Raw genomic sequence first — 14424 nt, 5'->3', positions numbered from 1 at the left:
TACTTCTACATGATAAGAAATAATTTTGATGGAAACCAATATTATAAATATATAATGAAACATCGTTGATAAATCTGGCCCGAGAACACAGTTATTTCGTAGTGCATTTCTTTTAGACAATAAATTCAAATTAAAAAAATCACACCTGCTCTATCTCAAAAAGATTTTTACAGTGTAGTGTACTACTATTGATACAAATAATATCAAAATTATAGAAACTTCTACCAGCTCTAACTCAAAATATTGACAATTCTGTGTTAAGGGGGGCTAAAATTCAGTTTGACAGCTTCAGACATTCTAATTTTTGACCTTTTTTAACTGGACCAAATCACTACTTAACATAAAGATTCAGCACCCAAATTTTTTTAACATGTAATTTCATCCCCTTACTTAATATTTCATGCATAAAATATCAAGAAATAAATTGGGAAAGTGTATCAAAAAAAAAAATGCAAGTTATACACTGTTCACACTAGGGACTATATTCAGACAACGAAAACCAAAGGACGATAACTGTGTCCTTGGACCATCTGCCTTGGATAAACGGTTTAACCCGTTCCCAGACAACATTGGTACGTTGGCACAACGTTGGCCCAACGTTGTTTTTAAACGTTGGCCCAATGTATAAGTGCAAAGTGGCCCTATGTTGGCCCAACGTGATGACTAAACGTTGGCACAACGTTGTAAGGTTTTATACAATACATTGGCCAAACGTTGGTCCAATGATGGAATATTACTTGCCGATGTTGAACAAACGTTGGGCCAACGTAGTTATACTAACTGTTAACAAACGTTGGCACTCCGTTGGACCAATCTGTGAACTTTTCTATCCATATGAAGGATACTAAAATCCCTTCCAGGCAACAACTGCAATAATTCCTGGTTCTTACATCAGTTCAAAATGGCGAAAGTATTTTTTTTTAAATGTTGCAATTATTGCGTTTTACAGATCCACTATACCATATTGTGTCTTACATACTACCCGAAAATTTTTTATTTTTCCACTTTTTCTCTATCTTCCTGAATATGCATGAAATATTTGCCAATGGACGGTTTCAGTAACCAACAACCAATCAATCTCTCTCCAGGAATTGTACTTCTGAATTTTACCCATATTTGAATGAATTCAATCAACATATCAATGTTACCTATTTTTCTTACGTAATGTAAATACAAAGGTATGATTAAATATAATTTATTATTAGCTAGACAACCAGCAAAGTTTTAAAAAATCTTTTTTGTATCTAGACGTTGCTAAATCAGATCTAGAAAGAAAATTATAAAGTCTATTCATGATAATTCATTTATCCCATTTGTATAATATCATTACAGTTTTTGTTGCAATATCCAATCTCTGTATGAAGGCATTGATAATTCATTTTATACAGCTATTTTTCTAGTTCTGTATTCCAACATGGTTTTTATTCAAAAGAGTGTTCCTTTTGTTTTCTGCTACACTTTGTTCTGTCACTATTTCTGACTCCTTCTTATGTTAAATCCTTTATCAAGTTTAGCATATCTTCATGAAAGTTATTTCACTGCCTCTGTAATAAAGTAATGAATAAATGAGAACTCATTGTATGTTTATTTAGAATGTATCAAATCCTCATAAAAAATAAACAAAAAGACAAATAATACATTGTTTCCGGTGTCCTGGCACATTACAATAGTTAGAAAAAAAATACTCTTTTTTTATATTTTCCCTAGGCTATACAAGCCAAGGCAAAAGGCATAGTGCATGCTTTACCATAATGGTTAGACTTCACCTCGCTAGCTAGGTTAAGCAGGAGAATTGAGTGTAGAAATGGATACAGGAAACTTTGTCAAAAAACGTTCTAAGTAAATAAATAAAACTAGTTGAAAAAAAAGTCAAATCTAAATACACTAGCATTAACGGTAGTATTAACATTTTATGCATATATATCTATGAAATTCGAATCCGATGTAGCATAAAGGATGGCTATCATGTTAACTTACTTTCTTAAAGTTATTCATTCTGGGCTATCAAATGGTAGAATGCATTTTCCCCATCTCCATTCCGATGCATTTTCTAGACCGGATGTTGTCAATAATTCCTATTATTCCTAGCTCTGTATTATTCCTTTTGCACTCTGATTTATTTTGTCTTCTGTAGTACTCAAATACCTGACCTATAAATTTATATTAAAATGTAATATTGTATATTAAAAAGAAAAGCTACTTCAAGTAATTCAGACCATTATCTTTATAGTCTTTTTCTTTTATAAATATCCTTAAGTGTGGTATAGTCTTTTTTTTTACATTCCCCCTATTTTTTTATATTTCAAGCGTCAGCTTTTTGTGACTAACATTTACTAATAAAAGTTTTGACGAGGACAAAAAACTAAATTCAGCCGAGTCCGTATAATTATATATAAATTACAACATTCTTGTAACATGTGTAATGAATTTAATAAGATTAAGAAATAAATACTCTATTTGATATATAAAACACTGTTACACTGTGATGCAAATGTGTATATGATCAGGTTTCACAAATATATCGTTTATGTTTGCATGCGATTTAGAAATCATTATACCACATTTCTGAAACATTACGGAACAAGGTACATCTAAAGATAGATTTCTTCCATTAACTTCAGTAATGGTAATAAATGCAATCGTTATAGATTTCAGAAATAAAATATTAAAATATTGGTAATTTGTGTGATGATACTAATGTTCAGTGGCAAATATTTCATGATTATTTAGGATTGAAATGATTTAAACAAAATCTAGAAAATATTTCACCTGAAACGTATTAACTTCAAGATCAACATTATAAAATGATTGAAATTATTTATATGTTTTAATTTTGAACAACATCCCTCAGATTAAAAAAAAAAACATATTGTATTTGTCATTCATAATCGTATATATATCAGAATTTTTAAAGTTACAACTTACATGTTACACAAAAGTGACCATCCCATTACATTAAGATTTCCTTTAAACTTAATTACCATAGCAACTATCTTTGAAATTTGTCTAACATATGGTCAACCTTATCAGAATGTGCTTGATTAACAGATGGCTGTATCAAATATCACTCTGTATATAATTGCTAAATTATTATGTTTCATAAAGTTTAATGAATAATAATAAATAACAAATTGCTTTCTTTAAAAAAAGAAATGCAATCGTAAACCCAAATGCTTGTTTGGCATTAAATATTAGATAATTGTTTTTTTAGATAAGAGTTAGTTTCTAGGCTTATGTTCAAATACAAATGTGAAGAAATTTAATCAATTAATGATTATTTGTGCTTAAAAAAAGAAATGCAATACGTGAAACTTAATAGCTGTTTTTATTGAAATTTGAGATATGTTCATGGTTATTTGAACAATGGCTTGATATTGTTCATTATTAAGATCCTTACACGAGAGTCGTAATGGGGGTACCTTCATGACGAATAACGGTAAAAATTCTTGCCAAATGACGTTAACGGTAATTTCTGGTGCATGACGATAAAATGTACACTTTCTTTTAGACGATAAAAAAAATCGACGGATTTTGACGAATCAAGTTAATTTTTTCCCCAAAATAACGGTAACGACAATTATTTGAGACCTCTGACGAATCACGATAAGGATATTTTGACGAATCACGGTAAAATTTTAACCAATTTAACGCTAACGGTAGCCAAAAATGACCGTTTGACGCCTTACGGTAAAGGGCATTCCTACCCTCTTACACCTGCTCTGCAAGGTTTTTGTGATGCTTAGGGTAGTAAGCATTGGCAATTTTAAGTTGTGTGCTGTGTGCTCTTAAAAGTTTTAGATGACAAACCTCTTTTGTTTAAAACAAAAACTTTTTAAAACCTTTAACTCGATTTGAAGATATTTTTTGAATGTCCCTTTTTATTTTGATGTTTTCTTATATTTTAAATTGTGGGTCATGAAAAAAGTCCTGCAAGTTTAATTGTAAATATATATAATTTGAATTGCACTGTATTCTCTTCACCTTGATGACCAAAACCAATTCATTAAGAAAGCTATTTACAGCCTAGACAAAACAGCTTACACCTTGTACTTATAAATAAACAAAGTAAATTGAAAACAACAAAACAACTAACATAATCATTTTTTTATTTGAACACGTTTTTTCATTAACTTTTAAAGGGTGTCTTTTACATGGTAAAGTTACACTACTGTCTTATGGTATGTATGTAAATTCTTTTAAAACAGGTGTATTCATAAGCACATGTCCCAAGTCAGAAGCATGTTGTTTAGTGGGTTTTTTTTGGTGCAGTTCATATTTGCTTTTTGTTTCTGGTTTGAAATTAAATTAGATTTGATTTTTCCTGTTTGAATTATTTTATAACAGTGTCTTGGGGCCCCTAGTAGGATGCAGTTCAATGTGAGCCAAGCCTTTGTGTTGAAGGCTGTATTATAACCTATAATTGCTTACTTTGACTACACTGTGTCTTGATGGAGAGTTGTCTCATTGGTATTCCTACCACATTTAACAGATATTCCCTCTGACATTTGACAAATGCATTAGAATAATCTAAATATTGAAATGGAACTGAAGTTGCCTTGTAGGTTTCTTATATTGACCTATCCTTTTTCTCTCGTGCTGGATAGTTTTATACTAGTCATTTGGGGGCACTGTATAGCCTACTGATCACTGAGATGGCTTGTATTGAAAGAAAAAATGTAACCTGTAAAATTTTGCTTAATTGTACCACATTGTGTCTTGAAAGGGAGTTGTGTCATTGACATTCGTACCACATCTTCTGATTTTTATATTGAAGCAGTTTTGAATGAAAAAAATCATTGGTTTCCAATATTGGCATATAATTTAAATAAAGTGAAACTTACATAAATGATCGTAGGAATCAACCATTCTTAATTAGGGGTGCAAGAAAAGACAATAATATAGTTAAAACAAAAGTATTATATATTGTTATTCAAAATTAAATAATTTACAATATAAAAAAAACGATAGACGGAAAATATAGTGTACTTAAGCAAAAAAAAAATAATCACTATTGTAAAGTACACCCCTATTAAAAGTTGCTATTCCGAAATTTTGGTGTGTTTGCAATTCGTTGAATGCATCATTTTAAATCCGATTTTTATTAATCTAATTTTAAATACTTTTTACAGTTATAATAAAATGAATAATTCGAAAAGTGCCCAATCAATTATTAAGGAAAAACCTCGAGGGAAAAACATAACATTTAATATCCCAACACAAATGCAAGTACATAGCTTGAAATCATAAAAAATAAAAATGCTTGTTACTGCTATAAGCGACTATTTGATAGATTAAAAGGTTTAAGAAAAATTATTTAAGGAAAAACAAAAGGAAGAGAATTTTTTTTGGCGAGCTACCTTTTGATAAATTATTTATGGATTTAAAAATACAGTAAGTGGGAGACACCTTCAATGTCGTCCCTCCTCTGGGTACGGTGGGGAGAAAAAGATTTTTATTGTTGCGAGCAACCATTTGATGAAATATAACTGGGTATAAGAAATTTTTTAGGTAAGACAGGAGAAAGATTTTTACCGCGCGAACATTTGATGAATTAAAAATGGATTTCAGATTATTGTATTAAGAAAGGCAGGACAAATGTATTAAGAAAGGCAGAACAAATAGCAGATTTTATTTATTTAGTAAGGGGTAAATCTCTTAGTTAATTTATCTTAAACCGGCGTTTTGCATTTGCGCCGATCTGCATTTCACTTGTGACGATTTTTTCTTTCAATTGCACCAGTTTAATACGAGAGCATGACATATATAAGGTATCCTAAAGTATTTAACGACTAAAAAACCCATTTAAAAACGTAATTATAATAAGAAAAAAAATCATTAACCTCGCAAGATCTTTCTATGATTTTTTTTTTAGTATTTATATTGTCTTTCTATTTTTTTCAAATTAGATTACTAAAAAATCATTTGAATAGGCTATTGTCTCATTCGTAAAGTCTACATCTCACTCCACCTGCATGGACTTTCAATGTAGCCATTATTAGAGCCTTAATTACTACAGGTTAGATAATTTGTTCCCTGGCCCAGATAACTATAAATAGAAATTATTTTTTCTTATTTCTGCCTGCATCTGTCATCACTCGGTGTCTATAAATAGACATTTGATATCTTATCGCTGACCCTGTTAAGTCTGCTGAAATTGCATGCATGATTAATTTTAAGGTTATCGATCGTTATTAAAGCGGCACATTTAATTCGTTATTTCACTGCTTGAAGTATTATTTCTTTCATCTGCATGGTCAAATGTATTTTTTTTTAAATGTATTTTAGATTTAGATTTCAGACTCATTTCAGTTTTAGTTTTTTCTTTCATATTCAATATCAATTTATTCACATTCTAATAACGAAAAAGGATCCAGATATACCTATAACAATCTGATTTGTTATTTTAATCAAGGTTATATGACCTCCTTGTTTTTTAAAAAGGAAATAATGTTGCAATATTTAAACAAAGAAAATAACTGTATTTCAATTTGCAGTGTACTTTCATAATTAATTTAAACGTTATTTTTAATAAACGATATTTTTTTCGAAAAATTAATCCTCGTTTTTTACATCCATTCAAGGACGTATAATAGATTATATACGTCCTTGGTCTATTCTAGACGTAAAATTTTAATAAAGTGCAAGAAAGACTTCTTTTTAATTTCAGTATAAAAAAAAATGAATTAGCCTACATCTTCCCTAGACTCAAAATCTTAAATGAAATGCTAGTAATACTTCTTTTATAGATTTTAGTTTTAACGATTCTCGTTCCTAATATAAATCGCATTGTTTACATGAAATCTTATCTCATATCTACACACAGCTGGTTTCAACGTTCAGCTCTAATTAAAATAAGTACGCATATATGTAGGTAAATATTAGCAGCTTGTAATTACGTGCAAGGAAGTATTCAAATGCTTATTAAAGTAGCTTGCATCATAATAAATTTCGCATCATATGTAACATATCTCTATAGCAACTTTAAGATGCTAATGCTTATTCAACAGGTCAATTAATAAGCTATTGCGCATGTATATGAAAGGTGGTCGTAGAAAGAACAGATGTATTCCGAATAACATCCGGTGTTCCGAAAGACTACGGACATCGTCCAATATATACTGCGTAAACCCTCAGGGGTTTACGCAATGATTGCAATAAATTTAAACTTTTAACCAGTCAATCTATGTTTACGATACACATTTTTGTTATTATAGTGATGATATTCCAGTATTAATTTTACCTGGCTTATATATAGAGTATAATATAGGATCAACGTTGGCCCAGCATTGGCCCAACAAAAAGTTTTAAATGCAATTTCAGTTGATGAACACTTTCATAAAGCATGCAGTAATCGAAATTATCCGCCTCCCAAGAGAAATAAAGCGTAAAATATTTCATACTGAATTTGCATAAAGAAAATTTCATATCGGCCCTATGTTGCTACTAACATAATGCCAACGTTGGCCCGATGACAATTTGCCAACGTTAGGCCAATGTTGTGCAGCCAACATCAACGTGTGACCAACGGACCGACAATTTGCCAACGTTGGGCCAATGTTGTAAACACCAACGGTCGACCAACGGACTGACAATTTGCCAACGTTGGCCCACTGTTAGTCTGTTGACTGGGTTGTCTCTTTAAAATTACTTATCTTTGTATAAACATCTTGGTCACTGCGTTGTGTTGCAGTTAACAAACATTAAATTTATTCGACAACTTACTCTTTAAGTCAGCGGTAAAATTGCAAATGAGTTTTATTCCATATTTGGTTGAAAAATAAACATTGTGAAAAATCTGGTTGCAAATATATTTGCTGCAACTCATATAAAGCTTTCTTCTGTAAGAAAAAGTTTTCGTAAATTGTTTTGTAATAAATTAGTCCGTTTGAGATGTTTCACATTTTTCATGTCGGGGCCTTTTATAGCCGACTATACGGTATGGGTTTTTCTCATTGTTGAAGGCAGAACTTTGGCCTATAATTGCTATAACATCCACTTCATTTGAACTATGGTGGATAGTTGTCTCATAGGCAATCAAATCACATCTCCTTAATTATATATTATACAAAATGTATTTGGTAACTGAAGTTTATTTTGAAAAATTAGAACACTTGTTCAGTTATCCCTTATTTTTTATTCCTAAAAACTGATATTGATTCAAAATATAAAAGTACATAAAGATTGTTTTAAGCAACACTTTTCATCAATAACTAAAACCATCGGAGGAAGATATACGATTCTTTTTTGCATTATTGAAAATGATTAATGATGAAAAAAAAATTGAAAACTTTTTTTCTTTGTACCTTTCCATGTTTTAGCGAGGAACCAGGCTCAATGCTCGGTAGTAGACGGAAACTAAACGACATGAAATCTTCTAATGATAGTACGATCTTCGCTGCTTTGTACTGCTTCGTTTTATTTTAAATGGCTGAAAATATTAAGCTTCGAATTTGATAAATAATTTCTTTAGCTATTACATGCAATACAGTTAACTATACTAAACCAAACGTCTTGATTAACATGTTGAATTATGATTTGATCGAATGATGAACTTTTCCTCTTTCTAACTAACTTTGTCCTTCATGCTATTTTGGTGGGAGCGCCACTGATAAGCCTTATATGGAAAAACGAGTGTGCGGTGTATTAATTTATAAGCCTGGTTACTTTAATGAAATTAAGTTATCTTATGCGCAGCTTTTTTAGACCTGGGCTACGCCAATCTCATTGTAAAACCCGATCGTTCACTTTGCTTCGTTAGAATTGTTTGTCGCTTGTGTAAGACCTGAAAACCTATCAAACTTTCAGGCAAAAATGCACAACATATCTTAATTGATTTATTAATTATGAATATGCATCTGAAAAGATAGTAGTAAGAAAAGTCCGAATCGGCATACACTGTGGAAAGAAATGACAGAGAAAGTATTGCATTTTTTGAAAAAAATAAGGTTATCAAATATAACACGAAGTATGTGAAAAACGTAAGAAAGGCATATCTTTTCTGTCGGTTTAGTTTGTAACCCGGATTTGTTTTCTCTTAATCGATTTATGACTTTTGAACAGCGGTATACTACTATTGCCTTTATTAATATAGCAACAGCCAATCTTACTTCAGGTGCCAAAGCTTCTTTTCGCATGTGTGATATTTGACACCATAAAAGAATGGGAAATATATCTGAAAGAGTGTTATTTAGAAAGGTAAAGCTTTGAAATGGTACTTTCTCTCCATTTCTGTCTTTTTATTTTGAAAATTCATGATTGTTTATCAAAATATAAATGACTGTCTAGCAATAAAATATTATAGGACATTACTTTTTTTTTATATTACAGATATATCAAGGAAAACGAAGAAAAGCGAAAGCATCTAATAAAATGTTGCTCTCAGTTACAGTTATATTGTTTACAAGCTTATTAAAAGGGGATTTAGTCAATGGATGTGTTTCATTTTATAAATGTAATGGTACAAGTTGATTGTAGTGAAAGGAGTTTAATGAAACTACCGGCACATATTCCTTCATCTACAACAATTTTGTAAGTACTGTACATTACACATGTTATAATCCCAGGTTTTTGCATTAGTGATGAAGGTGAATCTTGAACTGCTCTTCGGACGCTATATTCATAAACAATTACTTCTATGTATCGCTGCTCAAATCTCAGAAAAAAAAACCAATCAATTCAGAAGATACAAATCAAAGTTTAAAAAAATATGAGGGAATCATATGACATTCAGAAGGAGCTAGACCTGGGAGTTGACATGTTATAACACATGTTTCTGTTACTTTCTATCACATTCTTAATTCATCGCCGCAGGAAATATCACAGTCATATGACGAAACACCAAACGTTGAAATACGTTTTGAGCGTGTGTTTGTGTGTGTGTCGAACTTTTTTGAAATGGAAGTGTGAAAGGATATTATTTGTTATACACCAAACGCGTTAAATTATCGTCCTACCAATATTCCAACGGGCACTTATTACTATTATCATGTAACTATATTATCCATGATCTTCATCAATGACGATGATTTCTATCTATAAGCTTTTTATATACTTCATTCACGATTAAACAATATCCCAAAATTTACCGATCTGCCAATACTTTGCATCTAAATACTAATATTGTCATACATTTAAATGAAGTCCATGCAATCGTCGGTCTATCCTTATACCGGTCCAACTCAAATGATTTTACTATTCATTAAATTATGAATAATTTGTACTCAAGCTTCATTTATCATTAATAACTTTTTCTTTTAGAGATGTTCAATTCAACGAAATTTCTCGTGTAGATGCAAAAGAATGTTTTGACCTGCGGATAGTAACAGAGATGTAGGTTATATATATATCAGAATATTGAATATCTTACTTTTATTGAATTAAGTCCTATGATCATTGATCACTCCCTTGGTATCTTGGCTCTAGTTTTGGATATAAAAGATTTATTCATACTTTCAGACGTCTTAATAACAATGACCTAACAACAGCAGGACCAAATGTGCGATCTGGGCCCGTATGCATAAAGCTACTTAAGTTAAGATTTTCCTTAGTAAACACTTAAGTTAAGGAAACTCCGCCCTTTTCACGTAAGTGGTATGCATAAAAAATCTTAAACTAAGTATTTCCTTAGTCAAATCTTAGTTGTTTTAAGTCACGCCCACAAAACTTAAGTGGTATGCATAAAACTCCTTATACTAAGAAAACGCCTAAGATTATACTTAAGTCTAAGGTACCTATAGAGCTACCTTAAATTTTCGAAAATAGTTAAAAATCAGTCGAAAGTATGCGTTTTTTGCAGAATATTCACTTTTTACACGCATGGAATTCGTGCTATTATTTTTCTTTTGTTTACTCTATACGTGCATATTTACACAAACAACTTTGAACGTTAAATTATTAAAATACACCGCGTGGTACCAATTGTAACCATCAGTAAAAAAAACAGTATGAAGGAAGGAAGAGATGAAGATCTTCAGGCATGCAACATCCTGTTTTCTGTGTGTGTGTGTGTGTGTGTGTGGGGAGGGGCGGTCCATCGGTTGAATATTTTCAATTATTTTGTTTTATTCTAAAGATGTAAGGCAAGTTGTTTCACTTACTGGGACAAAATCGGAAAGTTTTAAGACATACCCCATGGAATTCAAAGTTTATATTACGTATTTATGATACCTAAACCGTATTAAATTAGTTTTCATATTTCCTTATTATATTAAGTGATATATTGCTGTAAACGAAAATATTGTTAGTACGCTAAGATGTTGATAATACCTTACCATAAACATATGAATCTAATAATGTGTGTTTTAGTAAAGCTTGCAGGATTTTTGAAAAATGGCCCTGTTTTTATATGGATTCGTGGAAAATTTATCCTACCCCTTTTTTATTGTTGTAAAATGGAAGTGATAAAATAGTTTATTTCAATTCGAAATAGATTTTTTAAAACCCCAACAGAAATTATAAGCAGGGGGTCTGGAAGGGGGCTGCAGCCAACCAGAAGCTGGACAAATATAATAAAATTCTTATTAAAAAAAAATATGTTTTATTAAATTATTCGTAAGCACATGCTTACAATGCTACACTGGTACTACGCCATTGAAACCTTTATCATGTTTTGTTACAGTTAAAAATATATTATTGTCTCCAGAAAATAAACAGGCACCTCCATCCACCAACACCCATGAAAGATGAATTAAAGATTACTAGTAAGTAGGGGGAAGTTTTGGATTACAAATATGTTTTTCTTTCCATGCCCATCCATCAACACGTCAACATTTTCTCTTATGCGCCGATTTATCAAATGTTGTGTTACGTATTATTGAATTGTTTTACATACCAACATAAATTTAACCCCAGCTACTAATTAAGTATGCATTGATCAATCAATGTAAATAATCATAACAAACTTTTACACGGATGAGTACATGCGATAAGCTAATACATATCATACGGTAATTAAAGAAAGGTTCCGATTTAAGTACTCCTTAGTTAAGTGAAGACTTAAGTAAGTTTATGCATACGACTTAAGAATTATACTTAACTAAGGAAATTCTTAGTGACATCTAAGTTTAAGGAACACTAAAGTTAAGATGTTTTATGCATACGGGCCCTGGTTTAACATCCCTTACAGAATTGTAAGTATTTATACGCAGGCAAGGCAGTAGTTTTTACAATAATGATAATAGTCATAATTACGAAATTACTTTAAAAAATGTTAAAATAGATGGATATTAAAGGGCATTAGCTACGAGATATAAAAAAATAAAATATTATCTTTTTTGTTCAATCATTAATTAGAGTGAAATAGTGAAATAATGATTTGCTTTTAGCAGCCAGTTTGGTTTAATTTTGTCAAATTTAGCTAATAAATATCGCTGATGAATTATTCACTTGCAAGTGAATAATTCGACCTCAACGAATTCGTATTCATGTGACCTTCAATTTAACTCCTTAGTGGATATGGGTTACGCATAACTACGCGTGTTCAATTATTAAAAGAATGTCACCATTGAAAGTGAAACAAAATTAAACCATTTGGTTGAATGATTCGATCTACGAAAACTCATTCTTATACAGTTAAAAACGATGATGAACATATTTTTTAACCTATTATACGAAATCAAACAGACCTAGAAAAACCCATTTGCTCGTGTTCGCTATCTATTTATATCTATATTCAGGTTTATATCGGGTTATATGACCGTCGACAGTCTTCGGAGGTCCCCTCGATGGTTAAGTAGATGGCGTATAGACTTAAATACACACGAAATGCTGATACATATTATCGAGTCCATGCATCGTAAGTTGTTTAATTCGACTTTTTATAATTTGGATATACGTTTTAGTATGTAATAAATCAAATATGAGAATTTGAGTCAAATCGGTGAACATGAATTTGACAGCTAATACCCCTTTTAACCTAACGACACATTCTATGTCAGTGGTTATCATATTTACAATCTCCATCGTTTCGAGTTTGTTGTTCGTGACTTTATATGTTAACTTATTTGTATCGATTGATGTTGACATTTAACTACAGTGTATGAGTTGTATTTGTGTTGACAAAAGATAGGCGATAGATACCAAAGGGACATTCAAACTCATAAGTCGAAAGACTTTACTCCGTATGTAGGCGCTGTTGGGATGTTGCTACATAGAAATGGGAAGACCACAATTAGAAAATTGAAAACATCTCTTTGGCCGTAGAGTTTAGTTCTCATCTGATCCTCATTGACGATTTGTAGATGTAAGTCAAGATATGGGATAGACTTAACTGTTACTGTTGTATCCTATATTTCAAGTTCATTGGGATAGATGCAGTCAACATAGTCATCAAATGTTTTAAATTATTCAGTGAAAGGAAATCATCTATCAGACAGGAAGTGAAATTAAAATAAGATGAGAAGGATCCAGACCGGGAGCTATTCTGTCTATCCTATGCCATATGTACCTCCTTACTAATACGATCTGCCGACCCATCCGGGGCACCTGGGATCACCCCCAGTGTTTGGTTGGCTTGTGTTGTACAGTCTTTAGTTTTGAATGTAGTGTGTTTTCTTTTTTTTGTCATGGCTTTGTTAGTTTTTCTCGACTTATATATATATAATAGAATAGAAAATAGACACGGGGTTTGTCAAGAACGTTAAATGTACAGGGACTTTCACAACAAATCAGAAAAAAGAAAAAAGAAACATGCCTAGGCTATTTATTTTTATTTCATATAGTTGCTACAGAGGTCAAATTGTGAATGGATAGATTGTATATATACATAAATACTTGAGTGAATTTCTTCATTTATTTAGAAATATTTTTGAACTGCTTACCTGGAATTATGCAGTCTGCCGTGAATATCTCTGCTGGTATTTAAAAAAGTACATGTCCCGAAATAATCCAGTTGTGTTTGATTTGATTCCCATTCTTTAAACTCAATCATAAGGCAGCATATCAATGGGTTTCTGCTAATATACCTTAAATATTAAATCCAATATAAGGTTAAGCCCTATGTCTTGTGCATGTCCATGTCTGCTTTTTCACATTATTGCGAAACAATTTAAAATCTTATGGGGAGAAATATATAAGATACGGCAACAATATGGAATTATAAGAAACAACGACAAAGTACCATGTTGTCTCTACAGATTTTTTGCAAAAGGAGATATAAATAATCAAATAAAAATAGACAGAACTTTAAATTATGAATAATCAAATAAAAATAGACAGAACTTTAAATTAAACATTTAGCAAGGCATTTTATTAAGCAAGAGGAAGTGCTATCCTACTTAAACAATACTTACTACACACAGTATTATTATAATTCTGTTTTCGATAATAGACCTTCTGGTAAACTTACTAACATTTTACCCTTTAAAGTTCTATAAGAAAGTCAATAACCATGAATGAAAATCTGAATTAGGACACTGATGATGAAAT

General features: G+C 31.2%; 1 long non-coding RNA gene across 2 annotated transcripts; it reads right to left on the bottom strand.

Moving 5' to 3' along the window:
* Positions 1 to 1179: 1179 nt before the first annotated feature.
* On the bottom strand, positions 1180 to 14048 carry LOC127729542 (uncharacterized). Of its 2 annotated transcripts, none has more exons than XR_007994687.1 (3): positions 13818 to 14048; positions 1978 to 2150; positions 1180 to 1544 (listed from the first exon to the last, which is right to left on the bottom strand). It is a non-coding gene; the product is annotated as an uncharacterized LOC127729542 (long non-coding RNA). The 2 variants fall into 2 exon arrangements; XR_007994688.1 differs by lacking the exon at positions 13818 to 14048 and adding an exon at positions 2926 to 3032.
* Between the last annotated feature and the right edge of the window lie 376 nt (positions 14049 to 14424).

This window comes from Mytilus californianus, unplaced genomic scaffold (genome assembly GCF_021869535.1).
Source record: "Mytilus californianus isolate M0D057914Y unplaced genomic scaffold, xbMytCali1.0.p SCAF_2, whole genome shotgun sequence".
In the NCBI taxonomy this organism is placed as follows: Eukaryota; Metazoa; Mollusca; class Bivalvia; order Mytilida; family Mytilidae; genus Mytilus; species Mytilus californianus.
The sequence above is the reverse complement of the archived record's forward strand: the minus strand, read 5'-3'. Positions and strand labels throughout refer to the sequence as shown.